Below are 19389 nucleotides of genomic sequence, written 5' to 3' on the forward strand. Positions count from 1 at the left end.
TCCAACTAAACCTGCACTTTTTTTCTCCCTTTATGGTGTCAAGCATTGGTGCAGAAACATGACTAAATCCCCTCATAAACTTCCTATAAAAATTTGCTAAGCCATGGAAACTCTAGACATTATTCATAGTTTTAGGTATAGGCCAAGACAATATGGCACTTACCTTCTCCTGGTCCATTTTCAACTCACCTTGTGAGATTACAAAGCCCAAGTAGATGATCTCCTCCTGCATGAACAAACACTTATCTAGATTTATCATTAGCTGCTCTTCATGTAACCTTTTGAGGACCATATCTATATGTTTGAGGTGCTCTTCCCTTGAGTGGCTAAAGATCAAGATATCATCAAGGTATACTATCACAAACTTGCCTATGAACTCCACCAAGACCTCATTCATCAACCTCATAAAGATACTAGGGGCATTGAACAACCCAAATGGCATGACCTTCCACTCATAGAACCCCTCATTGGTTTTAAAAGTTGTTTTCCATTCATCCCCTGGCCTTATTCTAATCTGATGGTATCCACTCTTTAGATCCATTTTGGTGAAATATTTTGCACCCCCCAAGCAATCGAGTAAATCCTCTATCTTAGGGATTGGGAACCTATACCTTATAGTTATCTTGTTGATGGCCCTCGAGTCTATACATAGCCTCCAAGTGCCTTCTTTCTTGGGTGCAAGGACAGCCGGTACTCCACATGGGCTTAAGATTTTGCCAATTAGCCCCGATTCTTGCAACTCCTCAATTTGTCTTGCCATCTCTACATTCTGATTTGGAGTAAGTTTGTATGTTGCTTTATTTGGTAAGGTAGATCGAGGGATCAGATCTATGCAATGACTTATGTCTCTTACTGGTGGCAAGGATCTTGGCATTCCATCTGAGATGATGCCTTTGTACTTGTCAAGTAACTATCTGACTGTAGGGTCTATGTGCCTTTGTCCTTCTTCTTTCCTCTCTGCCAATTGCTCCTTCTTTGTCACCTTGGACTTGGGAATGAGGGCATAGAAAACTGCATCCTTCTCTACCATCTCCTTCATGAACTGCTTCCCTTCTATCAACAACACTTTGGCATCCTTTCCCTTCCATTCTATCTCACTCTCCATTAGAGGTAAAAGTTATATCACCTTACCATCTTTAGTGATTGAATAGGTGTTTCTAACCCCATCATGGTAAGCCTTCAAATCAAACTACCATGGTCTCCCAAATAGGAGGTGACATGCATCCATCTTGACTATATCAAATAGCAATCTATCCTTGTATGATCCAATCTGAAACTCCACGCATGCTTGCTCTTCTACCACTGCTTGTTGACCTTGGGTGAGCCGGGGTAACGATGTGGAGATCTTCTCAACTTAAGCTTCTCCACCATTTCAAGTGACAAAAAAATTTCAGTAGACCCAGAGTCTATCAAGACCTTGCATACCTTTCCTCCTGCCTTGCAGGTAGTCTTGAAAAGAGACTTTCTTTGTGGGGGCTCCTTGTTAGGTACCTTCATGGTGGTTACTTCTCTCCTCATCATTAGAGCCTCTCCTCTTTCAGGGTAGCCATAGCTATCAGGAGCATTAACACTTTGATAGATGTTTGCACTTGCCACACTTTGGCAATCAGATTCCTACACCAAATTGCTCCTCCTTTCTCCCATGGAGCTTGTAGCCTTCTCTGGACATCTATTGGCCATGTGCCCTTCTTGGTTACATTTGTAGCTTCTAGGAGGTCCTCTACCTTGGGATCTTCCTCTAGAGAATGGTCTTTTGTCCCTAAAGTTCCCTCTTTGATTGTAGCCTCCTCCTTGCTTGTAACTGCTCTCTCCTCTGGTGCCCTCTTGATTAGACTCACCTTGGTATCCAAAACCACTTCCTTTGCCTCTGAAAGGGCTTCTTCCCCCTCTTTGTTATCTCCCTTTGCCTCTGCTATTTTGTTCTTTCCTTCTCTTTAGCTTCTCCTCTACCTTGAGTGCTAACTGAAAGCATTTTTGGACTGTCTCTGGGGTGTGGAGGTTCAAATCTTCTTGGATGGAAAATCTCAATCCATTGAGATATCTTGCCACCTTCTCATCTTCACTCTCCTTTACCTTAGTCTTCACACACAACTTCATGAAATCCTCTATAAAGGAACTCACGTCCATCTTTTTCTGCTTCAAATTTTGTCTCCTCTTATGCAATTGGACATTATAGTCCATTGGAACATCGGCTTCCTTCACCAAAGCCATCATCTTCTTCCAGGTAGCCACTTTTCTCTTTCCCTCTTTCACCCTCTCATCTTGGAAGAAATTCCACCAAGTCAGTGCAACCCCTTTCATTTTGGATTGGGCCATCTTCACCCTTTGGTGCTCTGGTATGTCTTCACTCTCAAAGAAATTGTCTAAGGAGTCTATCCACTCCATCACTGTATCTGGTTCCATCTTACCGACAAACACTGGTAGATCCAATTTCACATCCATTGTTCTTCTTTCCATGGACTTGAGGACACTCATCAGTGGTCTCTAGTCTGCAGGAACCTCTAGTTCTTCCTGCCTAGAGATCTCCTCTAGATTCTCTCTCTCCCCTCTCCACTTTTCCCTTCAACTGGTCCATTTCATTCCTCAAGGCCTAATTCTCAGCCCTAACTGCTCTTCTCTCTACCATGTGCTTTTTTACCAAGACAACCAACTTAGCATTGGTCATCCTTGATGGGATATCTTGGGATCCCTCTTCCTCTAACATCTTGTCTTCTTCTCTAGTCCAAAGTACACTCCTAAGCTCTGATACCACTTGATACAGAGGTCGTCTTACACCTAAGGACAAGTCCAAAAGGTTAGGTTCTGACCCTTCAAATGACAAAAATGACCCTACGAGGAAGGACTCCACATCTTAAGGTTTTGAACTACTCAAGCCTAACACCTACTCAAGATGAGCAAATGGCTTCAACTCCTCTAACATGTCTCATCGGTGACTCCTGCTCTTAGGGGCTTTGGAATTGGTCCATCCATGGCTACTAAGGACTCTCCCAAGCATTGGTTTAAAGTTTTATCTTCAAATCCTTATACCTCCTTTGGAAACCTACCCCATAGGCTAGTAGCCCTATTTAGCGAGAGAATTGACCTTAACTCCAAAATCGTCCACACACTCTAACAAAATAATCACCATTCTAGACACCCTTTTGGGAGTTACACTCATCCCCAAAATGGGTTGACAAGATCTGCAACCTAAAGGTCTGAACCCCTTAGAAGCCTAGAGACCTAATTAGGGTGATTAGGCCTAAATTGCAAAGCAACCCCCATTACCGGTATGCCAAATGAAAAACTAACTTTATGAGCATGTGGGGAATAGTGAATAACCTCTAATTCTTGGGTTGTATGCTTGGAATCCACCGCTATCAAATTTTAAGATGATTGTCCTAATTTTGCTTAAGGTAGTCACATGGAGATGCCTACCTAGATTTATCTCTTTCTCCACACAACCAAGTCTCCCCTACAAAAACCCATGAAAATCCTAAAATAAATAGGCCAATCATGCACTCCACCAAAGGAAGAATCTTCTGTATGGAAAGAATGCAAGATATGGCTATTTTTGGCTAAAACCCTAGCCAAACCCTTACTTTCCGGGTTACAGTCAGAAAAATGAAGGGTTCTCCCTACTCAGAAATGATCAAAGCCTCAAACCACCACCAAAAAAAATATTATTCAACCCTGCAACTACTCCATAAATGGTTTTGCTCAATTCAATCTGTACAAGGATGTACAATCTCTGCTAACTCAGAATTTTTGGGAAAACTTAGTTTTGTTTGTGTCTTATTGCATCAAAACTTCAAATCACACTTCCTCACCCTTGGGAACCATTTCCACAAGGATTATATACCTCTCCAATGGATACCAACCTAATTTGGAAGAGGTTGGAGCCGTTGAAAGGCTTACATCAACCACACTTTGAAAAGTTGCACTTTTGCTCTCAAAAGTTGCTTTTTCTCATAAAAGTTGTCAAACACTACAAGTTTGGGGTCCACACAACTTGGATCAAATAAGCACCACTAAGACATCCTAAAAAATCATCAAACACAAAAACAAACATCCTACTACCCCTATTGACCACATTGTCCCAATTGGCTTATCAAATTGCCTAATTAGTGACATTGGTTTACATGGTGGGGTCTTTATTAAATACATGAAACTTGCATAAACACAAGACACTAAGACAAACAATATGATGCTAGTCTTCATCCCCAGATCCATTATTTTCTTGTTTAAGAGGTTCTTCTACACTAAGAAATAAGGTTCCAGAGCTCACCAACCCACCTCAGTATTCTCTCCTTTTCTGATCTTAGGCTCGAGATTTGATCAATTATAGTCATCACTTTCCCTTCTATGCTATTGGTAAGTGCTACATTGGAGTCAAATGACTGAGATATACTGTCAAGCTTTCCCTAGCAAACATTGATCTACTTATCTATATCCAATGTGAATTTGGGCAGTATAAGGCATGACTTGTATATCTTTCCTCCTTCACTCAATGTCTCAGAGATAGTTTGTAGTCCTTTGTTCAGTCTGACTCTGTGATCTTCAATCATCTTCTAGAAAGTCTGCATACACACCTCATTGAATTTTTCCAATACTTTCTTGGTGGTTGCCTTCTCCAATGATTCAAAATTGGTACTGATATTGTTGATTAATTGTAAGAGCTTTTCAGAGGGGTTAGAATTTGGATCTAATTCCAATTATGGTACCATTTTTTGGAAAACACCTATAGACATCTCAAGCATCTTTTTGTCATCAGTCTTTTATTTAACCAAGTCCTAACTAGCTTGAGCCTGGATTGTTGCAACAACCATTAGCCTTTTAGCTGGAGAAATCTGACCAATGTCAAGTGGTCTAGCAAAATTGATGGAGATATGATGGAGAATTATTTTCCCTTTGTCCTTTGGAGTGTCAAATATCATGATTAAAGGGACACTGTCAGATTTCTACTTTCCCCTATTGATCTCTTCTTCCTTATCTGGTGTCTTGTCCTTCTCTGCTTCTCCTTTCCCTGCATCCTTCTCTTTAGCCTGTGCACCAATGTCACCACTTGGTGCAATATCATCTTTAGGTGTCGCTTGGGCCTCAACAACTTTCCTTTCCATTATCTCTAGGTGATCAACCGAAGGATTTTGATTGTCTATTATATCATGGACATCCGGATTAGTCTCTGTTTGAATTTCATCCTTTTGAGCACCCCCCTGTCCTTTCAGATGGGAAGTATCTTCCTTCTGAGATTCATCGTCATACTTAGGGTTGACTGGAACCCGATTGTTCTTTAGAAACCTTTTCCATATATCTTCAGTTTCTTCTCTTACTTCCTCAACCCTGCCAACCAAAAGTCTATTTACTCTATTTTTGCTTTTGAATTCCGTTTTGTTGGCTAGCTTCATGAGTCTATCAACCTCTTCTTGAGAAATGCAAGCACTGATATTTATCAATTCACGCTCTTTCATTTCCTTATCTAATTTTCTTGCAGTTAGCCTTTTAGCGTCAAGAATGTTATATAAATCTTTCAGAATGCTACGTTCTAACTCAATTAAAGATTTGTTGAATTTATGCAAATGCAACACAACAACTTCCTCAATTTCCCTTTTCTCTTTTTCATCAAAATTTTCATAATGTGCATTGATATTTTTGAGATTTCCATCATTAACTATTTCATCAGTCAATTCTTTTGCAGTTAATGGGGGAATAAAGGTATATTTACCTTCCACCTTGTCGGATTCAAGATCCTTATCAAAATATGTCCTTAGCCTTCTTCCTCTTTTAGGCCTATCAGTTAGAGAGGGTTCATATTTTGTCTTATTACTCTATTCACCACCAGACTGAGGTTTCCTAATTACTCTTACAAATTCTCCTTTCTTCTTTTCTTTCTCTGCTTCCTCTTCTGACTCTGTCTCAGATGCAATAGGAGATACAACTACATATGTTCTTTTTGGTTTCTCCTTTTGCTTCAACACTCCTTTGCTGGATGAGGTTTGAGTTGTTGATAACTTCACCACAATAGAGGAAGATTTAGTCTCCTTAGGCTTTGACTTTGAGGGAACCAGTTCAGTCTTAGGCTTCTTTTTTTCCATCTTTGACTCCATCTGAGCCTTCTTCTCCTTAGCTTTCTTGATATATTCTTTCGTAAAGCCCATCTGTTCAGCTACAACCTCGGCCTTTTTTGTTACTTTCTTCTTCCTTTCAGGCTGAGTGAACATCTTATGCAATTCCATATGTTTTTCCTTGAATGTGCCAAATTTTTCTTCTGAAGGGTCAACCAATTTGCTCAAGAGATGTCAAGCATAGATTTCAAGAGTTTGAGAATAGACCTCATAACCCATTGGCATTATCCAAACTGTTCTTGGGTCTACAACCTCCATATGGCACTGGTCTTTGTCAACCATGAAGCAGATAGTATCTACATATTTCTCCACCACTTCTTTAGGGATCCTTACTCTGTTCTTCATTCTGTCATGGAAGGTTTTGAAGAAACTCCACAAGGAAGTTGTTTGATTTTCTCTATTTCCCAAACTTTGCAAACCTTGTTTGACTTGAGTGGCTATCAGTAAGTCATAATCCCATTGGACTCTACCCATCCCAAGTATCTCATTCATGAAGTACAGTGCAAGACAAACAATCAAAGAAACAAATTTGAAAACATTCTTCTTGTCTATTTTGGTTTTCTTCAGATTGCTCAGGAGCTCTTCAAGAAGAACTATGCATAAGTCATACTGAATATCCTCTTTCACCATATGATAAGTTGTATATATCATAGCACCAGAGACCGAATTCAATTTGCTAGACTGATAAACTTTGTATCCAATAATCATTGATGAAAATCTAACATCATGCTCTAAAATATCATCAATCATCATTGACCTGTTGTCAAATTGAGCATTGGTTAGCTTTGTGACGGTTGGGTTTGTTGCCTTCCTCAAATTAGGTTTTCTACCAGTTTGATTCAGACATGTGAATGCATGGATTACCTTCTTGGTTATCTTGTAGGGTATGTCCAACCATATGAATTCATCATTGACACGGATCAAAATATACCTCACCCTATCATCCTCATTGAATGATGAAAAATGAATGAACTGTGTGAAACCCTTCCTCTGTAACTATGCATATTCCGGTTTGGGGTTTTGATGTAGGAGCATCCCCGGTTCATAGCAATCTTGCATCAACCAAAAACATTTTCTTTCTATTTTGCTTTTTGTTTGCAGTTTCAACTTTTCTTTGTGTGTGTCCCGGTTTTGGCTCACCGGATCCTATGGAGTTGGATTCTAGTTGAAGACATGATCATCTTTCTTATTTCCAGGCCATGTCACATTTGGATCATTTTTCAGCAAGTTATCACTACCTGTTTCCCTGACAGTTTCCTGTTACCGGCTGACAGTTTATTTTACCAATTGTGTGGACCTATTTTGGTCATCTACTAGAACCCCTTCCGAAGCTTGCAAAGCCTTGGGTGTTGACTTCAATGTTCCTTGGCATGTGGCTGACCTTTCCCTGCGATCTACACTTCATCCTTTGGATTTTCTAGAGGAATCTCTTGGTGGAGGCCGACCTTGTTGGTTTTACAGGTTAGGTCTTGTTCTTCAGGTTTTGATCCCTTTTTGGGCTGACCGGATCCTTTGGATCATATATATTATTATAATTGCATATTAGAATGGAATCAATCAAAGAATCAATTAGGTACACTGAGTGTAGAAGATAGATCTTAATGTTCAAGGTCCCGGTTGTGACCTATTATGTATGTTCTACTAGGCCTGCAAGCCGATTATGTTGTATCCTGGTTGTTACCGGTTGGTTGTAATCAATTTTCATGAAATAAAACAATCTATTTTGCATTGCCTCTGTTGGCATTCTAATACTGTTTTATATGACCGGTAAATGGTATGGTTGTCATTGTTGGCAACATCATTTCCTTAGTCTTCACAGTCCATCGGCAGTGAATAGACCAACAAGAAGTGAGTAGACCGACAAGCAGTAAGTAGACTGGAAAATAGTAAGAAGATCAGGTAGCGGTGAGTAGATTGACACAGAAGAGGTTCACCAACTAAGCAAAGAACAAACCGGTATACAAGAGGAAATCAGCTAGACAGGTTTTGATTGGTACACCGGAAGAGTTGGTAACCGATAGACTGGTAAATTTCAGTTACATCCAGCTAAATCGAGAGTCTTCTCCAGTCAACCAACAAACTTATTGGCATAGTCAACTATATTGATAGAGATTCCTATATGAACAAGTTGCAAGATATTTAAATGGATTATGGATGTCTATACAAGATGAACTTAGTTTTATCAAATTGGAGAGTGTTGAAGAGGCTTGCTAGTATGCCCTAAAGGCAAAAGAGAAGCTAAACAAAAGATATGATCAAAGGCAGAGAGGCAGAGGTGGAAGGTTTACCGGAGGAAGATTTCAAGGAGGAATAGGATATATCAGAGGTAGAGGAACTTGTACAAATTAGAACAAGGACAAGGAAGTGAACAAAGAAGGTAATTCATACTAGAAAGAGGATAGCAATTTCTACTAGAGGAGAGAACCAGATGGCTACCAGAATCAGAATTTTGGAAGACAAGACAAGTTAGAGGAACTTGCTATAAGTGTGGTGGAGAAGGGCATCATGCTTTCAAGTGTAGGAAGACAAAGAATACTAAAAGAGAAGTAGTGGTGGAAGAAAACCCCACCGAATCAGACAATAAACCAGAAGATGGAGAACTGTTAATGATGAGGAGAGCTTTGTGTCATACCGGAGAAGATGAAGAGCCCTTGCAGAGGAATAATTTTATCAAGACCAGATGTAAAGTATCTAGTAAGTGTTGTAAAGTTGTTATTGATAGTGGTAGTCCAGATAATCTTATTTCATAAGAGATGGTGAATAAGTTGAATTTGGAGATATTGAAACACCCTAAGCCTTATCAGATAGCATGGATTCAGGATGAACATAAGTTGTTAGTAAGTGAGCAATATTTGGTGAAATTGAAAAATTGGGAATTATCATGATGAAGTCTTATGTGATATTATGCCTATGGATATTTGTCATCTTTTGTTGGGTAGACCTTGGCAGTTTGATATACAGGCAGTACATGTTGGGAGAAAGAATACATACACTATTGTGTCCAATGGGATGAAGCAAACCTTTTTGCCCTTGGAGGAACCTTTGAAGAATGAAGTTTGTACGGATGTTAGAATCTATTTGGTAGATGCAAGGAAATTCCTAAATGGATTGAGACATGAGAATGTGTGTTTTGTCTTAATTCCTAAGAAGACTGAGAATCTGGAGCATGAGGAGGAACAACTGGAAGAGATAAAATATTTGCTGACAGAATATGAAGATATCATTTCAGATAATGTAGCTGATGGATTGCCACCTATGAGAAGTATCAGTCATTGCATGGACCTGGTTCCCAGAGCTACTTTGCCTAACAAAGTTGCACACCAGATGGCACCAGCAGAGAATGGAGAACTGAATAGACAAGGGAAGGAGTTGTTGAAGAAAGGTTTGATCAAGGAGAGTATAAGCCCTTGGGCAGTACTAGTAGTATTAGAACCTAAGAAGAATGGACAATGGAGAATGTGTACTGATTTCAGAATAATAAACAAGATCACAGTGAATTACTGATTTCCTTTGCCCAGGATGGATGACATAATGGATTGTTTGAGTGGAGAAAAATACTTTACAAAGACAAATTTGAAGAGTGGATATCATCAGATTGGGATCAGAGAGGGAGATAAGTGGAAGACAACATTCAAGACAAATGAAGGACTATATTAATGGTTGGTGATGCCTTTTGCGTTAACTAATGCACCAAGTAGTTTCATGAGGCTGATAAATGAGGTATTGAAGAAATTCTTGGGTAAGTTTGTTATTGTGTATTTGGATGACATTGTAATTTTGGGTAAGACAAAAGAGGAACATTTATTGCGATTGAGAGAAGTTTTGTAGAGGTTGAGAGAAGAAAATTTCCTGATAAATATTAAGAATTATACTTTCATGAAGGATGAGTTAGTCTATTTGGGATTTGTGATATCTAAGGATGGTTTGAAGATGAACCCTGAGAAAGTGAAAGAAATTGTTGAGTGGCCTACACCGGAAAGCATTAGAGAGGTAAGATCATTTCATGGATTGGTTAGTTTCTACCAGACGTTTATCATAAATTTTAGTTCAGTTTGTAACCCTATGACTGAGAGCATAAGAGGAGATCGGAAGGAATTCAAGTGTACCACCAGAGCAAACAAAAATTTTGAACTATTGAAGCAAAAAGTGACTGAGCGACATGTGTTGGCTTTACCGGATTTCAATAAGGTATTTCAAGTGGATTGTGATGCAAGTGGAATAGCAATAGGAGTAGTCTTGAGTCAGGAAGGGAGAGTAGTAGCTTATTTTAGTGAGAAATTGAACGAGGCTTGGAGGAGATATTCAGTATATGATTAGGAGTTTTATGCCATATTTCAAGCCTTGAAGAGGTGGAGACATTACCTATTGCCTAAGGAGTTTGTGTTGTATACAGATCATCAAGCTTTGCAATATTTAAACAGACAAAGAAAGTTGAATCAGAGACATATGAGATGGGTAGAATTCTTGCAGAGTTACACCTTTGTGTTGAAGCATGGAAGTGGAAAATCTAACAAAGCTGATAATGCATTGAGTAGGAGAAGAAATTTGCTGACAAAGATGAGAGTGACACTATTAGGATTTGAAGAATTAAAGATTGTGTATGATGATGACCCAAATTTTGCAGAACCTTGGAAAGCATGTAGAGAACCGGTTATGGTTGATAGAAGCAAGTGGTTGGATTACTTCATTCAAGATGTGATATTATTCAGAGGAGTTCAGCTATGCATACCTAAGAGTTTTATGAGGGAGAGTCTGATAAAGGAGAAAAATAGTGGAGGATTAGATGGACATTTTGGCATTGACAAAATAGTAGCATTGGTGAGTGAGCAATACTTTTGGCCCTAGATTCATAAGGATGTTAAGAGATATGTGCAAAGCTGTATAGTTTGTCAAGTTACAAAGGGTAGTAGTCAGAATGTGGGATTGTATAAACCTTTGACAATACCGGTAAGACCTTGGGAGGATATAAGCATGAATTTTGTATTTGGATTGCCTAAAACATTGAGAGGGAATAATTCTATATTTGTGGTAGTGGATCGATTCTTGAAGATGGCTCATTTCATACCTTGTAAGAAGACATCAGATGCATTACATGTAGAAGACCTATTTTTCAAGGAAGTAGTGAGATTGCATGGATTACCTAAGAGCATAGTTTCGGATAGAGACACTAAGATTGTTGGCTATTTTTTTAGAACACTTTGGAAGAAGATGAAGACAGATTTGAAGTTCAGTTCTACTTTTCATCCACAAACTGATGGACAGACATAAGTAGTTAACCAGAGTTTGCAAAATTTGTTGAGATGTTTAGTTGGAGATAAAATCGGAAGTTGGGATTTGATCCTTGCACAAGCAGAGTTTGCCTACAATAATTCAGTAAATAGGAGTATCGGAAGAACACCTTTTGAGATTGTTACTGGAGTGCATCCTAGAGGTATATTAGAATTAAGAGATATTAGCAGTGAAGATCAGAGAAGTTCAGAAGTAGAAGACTTTGCAGATCACATGGAAACCTTGCATATTTTGGTTAAGCAACATTTGGAGGACATGAAAAAAAGTATAAGGAAAAGGCGGATGAGAAGAGTAGACATAAGGAATTTGAAGTTGGTGATGAAGTGATGGTATATCTGAGAAAAGAGAGATTCTCAGTTGGAACTTATAACAAATTGAAAATGAAAATGTTTGGACCTTGCAAGATTTTGAGGAAGTTCAGTTCTGGAAATGCATATGAAGTGGAGTTACTGGATAGTCTGAGTATTTCACCTATGTTTAACATTGCAGATCTTCATGAGTATCATGAACCATAATTCAGTAAGGACAGTATTGCAGACTTGGAGAAACAATTACCTCGGAGGGAACCAGATCAAATTGAAGAAATTTTAGACAGTAAGATTGGGTGTAGTACTAGGAGTAGTCAGTATAAGGAGTATCTTGTGAAGTGGAAAGACAGACCAATTGAAGATTTATCTTGGATTTCTTAGAAAGAGGTAGACCACCTTGGTTTTTCTCTGACCCCAGCAAAGTGAGAGGCTCACTTTTTTAATAACCCTGGATGTCGGATGCAGGAGTATCGCCAGTTCATAGAAATCTTGCATCAACCAAAAACATTTTCTTTTTATTTTTCTTTATGTTTGCAGTTTCAGCTTTTCTTTGTGTGTGTCCCAGGTTTGGCACACCGGATCCTGTGGAGTTGGATTATACTTGAACACATGACCATCTTTCTTATTTCTAGACTACATCACATTTGGATAATTTTTCGGCAAGATATCGTTATCGGTTTCCCTGACAATTTCTTGTTTCCGGTTGCCTGGACCTATTTTGGTGATCTACCAGAACCCCTTTCGAAACTTGCAGAGCCTTGGGCATTGATTCTGATGTTCCTTGGTGTGTTGTTGACCTTTTCCCATGATCTACATTTCATCCTTTGGATTTTCTAGAGGAATCTCTTGGTGGAGGCTAATGTTGTTGGTTTTACATGTTAGGTCTTGTTCTTCGGGTTTTGATCCCTTTTTGGGCCGACTGGATCCTTTGGATTGTATATATAATTGTCATTGCGCATTAGAATGGAATCAATCAAAGAATCAAGTAGCTAGACTGAGCATAGAAGATAGATCTTAAGATTCAAGGTCTCAGTTATGACCTATTATGTATGTTCTATGAGGCCTGTGAGCCGGTTATGTTGTATCCAGGTTGTAATCAATTTTCATGAAATAAAACAATTTGTTATGCATTGCCTCCATCTTATATTTGTGTTTTCGTTGTGTTACTCTTGCTGACAGGTCCTAATTGATCTCTTTGAGGTCCCTCCTAACTAGTGTTTGCTTCAAGTGGTATCAGAGTGAAGTTTCATTCTGGAGGTTTGTGTGTCCTGATATTTTTTTGTAGGGTGGTGGACTGAACCTGCAACTGCAGAGGACCAACGTGAAGGATGGTGCGAATTGGAAATAGGAATGGTGGAGCGCTTGGGAATGCAGACCCTGCTGAAGAGGGGAAAACATAGCAAGGGAAGATCAAATGGTTAGTATTCAAATGAAACATTCAAATACATAAAACACAAATAATAACCATTTATACCTTGCTATTTTTACCTCTCCCTCGGATTGAGCTTGATGAAGTGGATGATGAGGATGCGCCCTTCATGCTTCACTTGATGTGTTGCTTGCTTGATTTGGATGTGGATTGATCTCCAAGTGCTCAACAAGATAGATTGATGGATTGGATTTGGATTGAAAGATTAAGGATGGATGGATTTGATAGAGGATTATGAAGAGATAGGAGAAAAGAGAAGCATGACAATGCATGAGAAGTGGATTTTTTTTTGGGAGAATAGGCTCCAATTTATAGATTGGAGAAGGCCAATGGAGGGCCAAGATTGATTTGATCATGAAGGGTGCCTTGGGAAAATAAACAGGAATATAAAATTTCTTGGGAAAAGGGGGGAGAAATTTGAATTTCAAATATGAGGAATTAAAAATTCCAAAATAAGGATGCATTGAGGGATTCAAAGAAAATTGAATTTGTTTGAGAGACTCAATGTTGATGTGACATAAGTGGGAATTAAAAATAGGAGAATAATGATAATCATGATTATGAGAGATTCAAGAAGGATTAATTAGGTTGAGTGGGATTAGGAAAAGTGATTTGTAGGAATCACATGACTAAGTTAATTAATTAGAATTAATTAACTAAGTGGGTTTAGAGGAAATAATTATCGGAAGGAACTTTAGAAGAATAAGGGAATAATTTATTTATTTAATAAATTAATTATTGAACAGTAGTGATAGGATTAATTAAACTAGATTTAATTGATTCTGAGAGGAATAAGGATAACACAATTAAGTCAATTACTTATGTTGATAGGCTTAAATTAATTAAATATTAATTTTAGGTGTCTACATTTTTTCCCTCTTTGATATAGCGTCATGAAATGATGTTATATCAAAGAAGAATAAAACATAGTGGAGGAAAAGGATAAGGACTAGTAGCATGATGCCCCAGTCATGGGGTAAGGAAGAATTATAAGGAGAAAGGATGACGAGGAAGCAGTGGTATGCCCCCTCGATAGGACATGTGGGTTTGAAGAACATGGGTGTGCTCTCGAAAGGAATTAAAAGAATAAGTGATGAAATGAAAGAGGGAACTAGGATGGGTTGGAGTGTTGTGAATGAAATGAGACAAAGAAATGATAAATGGATTGGATTTATTGTTCAGCAAGTATAGAGAGAAAACCTAGATTTGATATTGTCATGGATAGTCTACACCACTGATTATAAAAACCAGGATGATATGAAGATTTGAGGCGTGGACTGACGCTCAGTCAAACAGGAATGCCTTGCACACAATCATGCAAGTGTTGATAAACACTAATGCAGGGTTGTCAGTTTGTACAAGGAAGACCTTCAAACACACCATGCCATGAAAATTATGCCCCATTATACACCACCCAAGACATACCAAGATATAGGATGTTCAAGGCAGTCTTGAACAAGTATAGTCCTAGGACACAAGATGAGAACAGAGAAAAAAGCTCAATCATGCAAACAACATGCACATGACCAACTGACATCTCTTGCCAAGAGTAGGACATGGATTTGGATAAACTGTCGGACTAGGGAAGGATGCATCCCGATGGGCAGGTGATGGATTTTGATGAATGACAAAATACAAGTTTGGTGTGCAAGATCTGCAGATGAGAGGATTGTTGCTTGGATTTGATTAGAAAAGTATGGATGGGTGCTTGGATTAGGCACAAGTTAGTGCAACCTCAAGTACATGGGGAAAGCTTAGTTTGATGGATTGGATAGGATTGAAAGAAGGATAAATGATTAGATAGGTTGAAAAAAGGGGGATGGATGATTGAGTAGGATTGGATTGGGGATGGGATTAATGATTGGATTGGAAGAGGTGGAGAATATGATTGTATAAGATAGGATTGGATTAGAAATTGGATAGGATGGGGTGGATTGGTGGATATGATTTTGATTGAATGGAACCAATGACAAGGGAGAACCAAGGATTGGTAAAAGGATGGATGGATGAATGGATGAAGATATTGTTTGGATAGATGGATCAAGTGGATGGATATGTATAGGATATCAAGGACTGGAGGGTAAGGTGATGGAGACCCAAGGACTATGCTGCAAAGGAGTGCAATGCCCCACACTAGAGGTAGTGGAATTAAGGATGTAAGGATGGTGGATAAAGATGTATGAGTTTGAAGGATAATGTGTAATGGATATGGATGGTAGAGGATTAAGGCTTGAATGCTCCAAAGCATGCATGCATATACATTATTTTGCCTCTTATATGATCAAGATGAAAGATAGGAATGGAGGATTCATTTTGATAGGATAAGGGATATGAGATGGAGGTTATGGATAGGATAGTCAAGATCAAAGATAGGAAAGGAGAATGGACTTGGATATGATGCAGATGGATGGGAGGATTGTGTGGATGAATCTTGCCCCTAAGTGTAGAGTGCAAGGGGATGAGGGGATTACATATGACACTTGTTTTCCAAGTTTTCATCATGGTACTTACCCAAGGCACCACAAGAAGTGGTTTTCACCATTGGATGAAATGATTATTTTTATTTATTTATATTTTTTTTGTATTTTTCTTGATTTTTTTAATTTTAATATTTAGAATTTTTGGAATAGTTTGGATGGATAAGGATGCGGATGAGTGTATAGGGAAGATAGTGGATGTGTGGAGGATGAAGGAAGGACTCAAGCATCTAGTTCCATAGATGGTATCCCTTAGTATTTCTTTGAACTGGAGCTATGCTCATAGATGCTGGTAATAATAATTGGGGATATGAAATGGATAGGGGATGAACGATACGGACTTGGAAACGATTGGACTAACATAATGGGATTGTGAAAAGTGGATGGTGGATAATGGATGGGGTTTTGAAGAATTTGTGGAAGATCAACATTGGCACGCACCTTGAAGGGTGGTGGAGTAGTGGGGGAGAGTGTTTTGAATTAGATGGGGGATAAAGTGTGGATTTTAAGAAATGAGGACCTAAAATAGAAGAAGGAGATGATGGAGTTGGGATGGTGGATTTTGGGACATAAGGACCCAAAATGGATTTTGAAGATGGAGGAGTATTAGATGGAGGATTGGAGGACTTATGAATGGATGGAGCTTTTGGATTAGCAAGTTTGGATGCCAATTTTGATTTTTCTTTGGGATGCAATGCCTCTTTGGGAATCCACATAGTTTTTAATTTTTTCTTTTGGGGCCTTTTTTTGTTTTCTTTCTTTCGAATCACATTTTTCTTTTGAGCATGTCGTTTTGAGGGGACATGTTGATCCTTTTATTTTTGTGGATTTTGAGCTTTATGCTTTTTAGATTGGGCATCCAAATTGCTTCCAATAGCAATGGGATGGGTGCATGAGGATGAATGACTTAAGGATTTTATGGATGGTGGGATGATGAAAGGAGAGTGTTGGGAGGCATTCAATGATGTGTGCCTTTGTTGATTTTGCTTAGGGATAGTGGATGGAGGGAAGTAAGGACCCAAAATGGATGGAAGGAATGGAGGATTTAGTTTTGGAATATAAGGTCCCAAAATGGATGTGGATGATGGGGCATGACAAGATTTTGATTTGTATGAAGGAAATTTGGATTTTAGAGGAATAGAGGCATACAAACATCTTGAGCATTAGCTTGAGGACCCTTATTATTTTGGAAATGAGATGCGAGTCCATACTGAGGGGGATGAGATATAGAAGGAAGATTAGGATCTTTAGATGGATTGGGATCGTGACATGGAGATGAAGGGATACTTTGATCTTGACTAGGAGGGGTATCATGAGATGGAGTGAGAGGGGTGATTGGATCATGAGATGGAAGAGGATCATGCAATGGAGGGAGAGGGTTGGATAGAGGAATCATATGATCATGAGAGGAAGTGGAGGGAATGCCATTGTTAGATGGAGTAGAGGGAGATGTATCATGAGATGGAGAGGATTCTATGCTAGCATGCTTTGGAACAAGATTTTGGCATGTATGGATTTGTGGGAATTGTGTGATGGAGGAAGGTATGGAATCTTTGATGTGAGTAGATGGGGAAATAGGGGTTTCATGAAGTGCGGAGGATTGGGATTTGTTTTGAGGTGGAGGTGATTGGGGTGGATAGAGGACTTGAAAAGACTTGGCCACTTTGCTTTGAGGTGAGGATTCTGTCTCCTTTGCTAGCATGTCTTGGATAAGATTATGGATGGTGGATTTGGAGGACATGAACAATATGGATTTTGGAGGATTAAGATTAGATAGAGGATTGGGATTGGATGGAGAATTAGGATTGCGATTGGAATTGGATGGAGGAATAGGATAATGGATTGGGGAATTAGGATTAATGATTGGAGGACTATGGAGTAAAGGATTTGGATGGGGAGTAGAGGTAATGAATGCATTGTAGAAGGATGGTGATTGGGATGTAGATGGGGGGGGGGGGAGATGGAGGTATACATATTAGATTAGAGGAGTATGTGGATGAGGGATAATATGGAGATATGGATGGGGAATAAGATGGAGATATGGATGGGGAATACGATGGATTTCTCTTGTCAAATGTAGAGGAAGGATAAGAGATATGGTATAGATTGGGATTGGGTGTAATGTGTTGAGATGGGATAGATGAAGGTATGATAGGCGAGTGGGAGATTATGGGATTAACTTGGTAGGCAGGTTCATGAATTTCCATGAGCATATTCTCATACCAAGCTTTGAAATTCTGGGTAGCCTTGTTGAGAGTGAAGGATTAGATTGGAATTAGATGAATATGTTTTGGAGGGGAAAGATTATGAAGATGAGGATTAGGACTTGGCTTGGAATGATGTTGGATTAGATCCCATTTGATTTGGATTGGATTTGATTGGATTAGGACTTGAATTGGATTAGGACTTGATTGGATTGGATTGGATTGGATTGGATTGGATTGAATTGAATTGTTCCTTGGATTAGGACTTGGTTTGATTGGATTTGGATTGAATTGGATTGGTCCTTGGATTAGGACTTGGTTTGATTGGATTTGGATTGAATTGGATTGGTCCTTGGATTAGGACTTGGTTTGATTGGATTTGGATTGAATTGGATTGGTCCTTGGATTAGGACTTGATTTGATTTGATAATGAATTGGATTTGATTTGGATTGGTCCTTGGATTTGATTGGATTAAAGGATTGGATGATTGCTTGATGGAGGATTGGATAACAAGATTAGGAAGATGGATGGATTTGATTGATTGGAATTTTGGAATTTTGATTGGATTAGAGGGAGAATGATTATGGAAGAATGGATAGATAAAAGGAAGAATAAAGGGGGAGGTTACCCAAAGTCGGATGAATGATTTGGACAAAAATATTGGTTGAGGAAGGATGATTGTTTGAATAGATGAAAGTGGATTGGGGATTTGATAATTTCTTGGATAGATAGAAATGGATTAAAGATTTGATGATGACAAGATGGAATTTGGAAAGAGGGATGATTGATTGGTTATGGGGGATGGACTTGGCAAGAGATGTCAAGTAAAGAAAACACAATGGTCAAAAGGATTTAGACTCAAAAGACACTCATGCTCCTTCACAACATATCCTATGGCGAGAAAAGACAATAGTCAATGGATTCCAATTAGTTTCCCAGCTACGCTTACCCAAAATGGACACTTAGATGCTCGACCCCACTGGCTCCCCTCGATGACACTCCCTTCTTCGAGGCAGCCAAGCATCAATTCCCATGAAAACTCCTCATGGTGAACTTTGTGTCTCTACTAAGGGTCATAAAAATATGGGTGGCTTCGGAGGTCCGACCTCCTACACCAATGACTAGAAGGTTTTTGGCCACTATGCACAAGGTGTTTAATATGGCTTCCCATTAGAAGCTACCCTTTGCAGTTGCACAAGCGTGATTGAGGCCTATAGCCCAACGAAGCACCGAGAACTTAGTAGTCATGCAAGCATGATTGAGATCTCTAGGATCCTACTAAGCACCCAATGTGAGAGTGAACTCTCATATAGCCCCAACCATTTACCCTTTCATCATCAATGGCCTATTTATTATAGTGAGTTGGGAACCACAGGTCCCAGTGTACTCACTTGGGTCGTTCCCCTCTTACCTTCTCAAAGAAAAAGTTTGGAGGGCAGGCCCGCTAAGGGTAAGCATGCAATCAAACAAGAAAAGGTTCGAGGGTTAGGATTTCTGATTGTCTACTGCAGACAAGAGCATACTCTCCTACCTCTACACTTTCCTCAAACACAAAAAGCAAGATTTCTTTTACCTCTAAT

Source organism: Cryptomeria japonica, chromosome 2 (assembly GCF_030272615.1).
Source record: "Cryptomeria japonica chromosome 2, Sugi_1.0, whole genome shotgun sequence".
In the NCBI taxonomy this organism is placed as follows: Eukaryota; Viridiplantae; Streptophyta; class Pinopsida; order Cupressales; family Cupressaceae; genus Cryptomeria; species Cryptomeria japonica.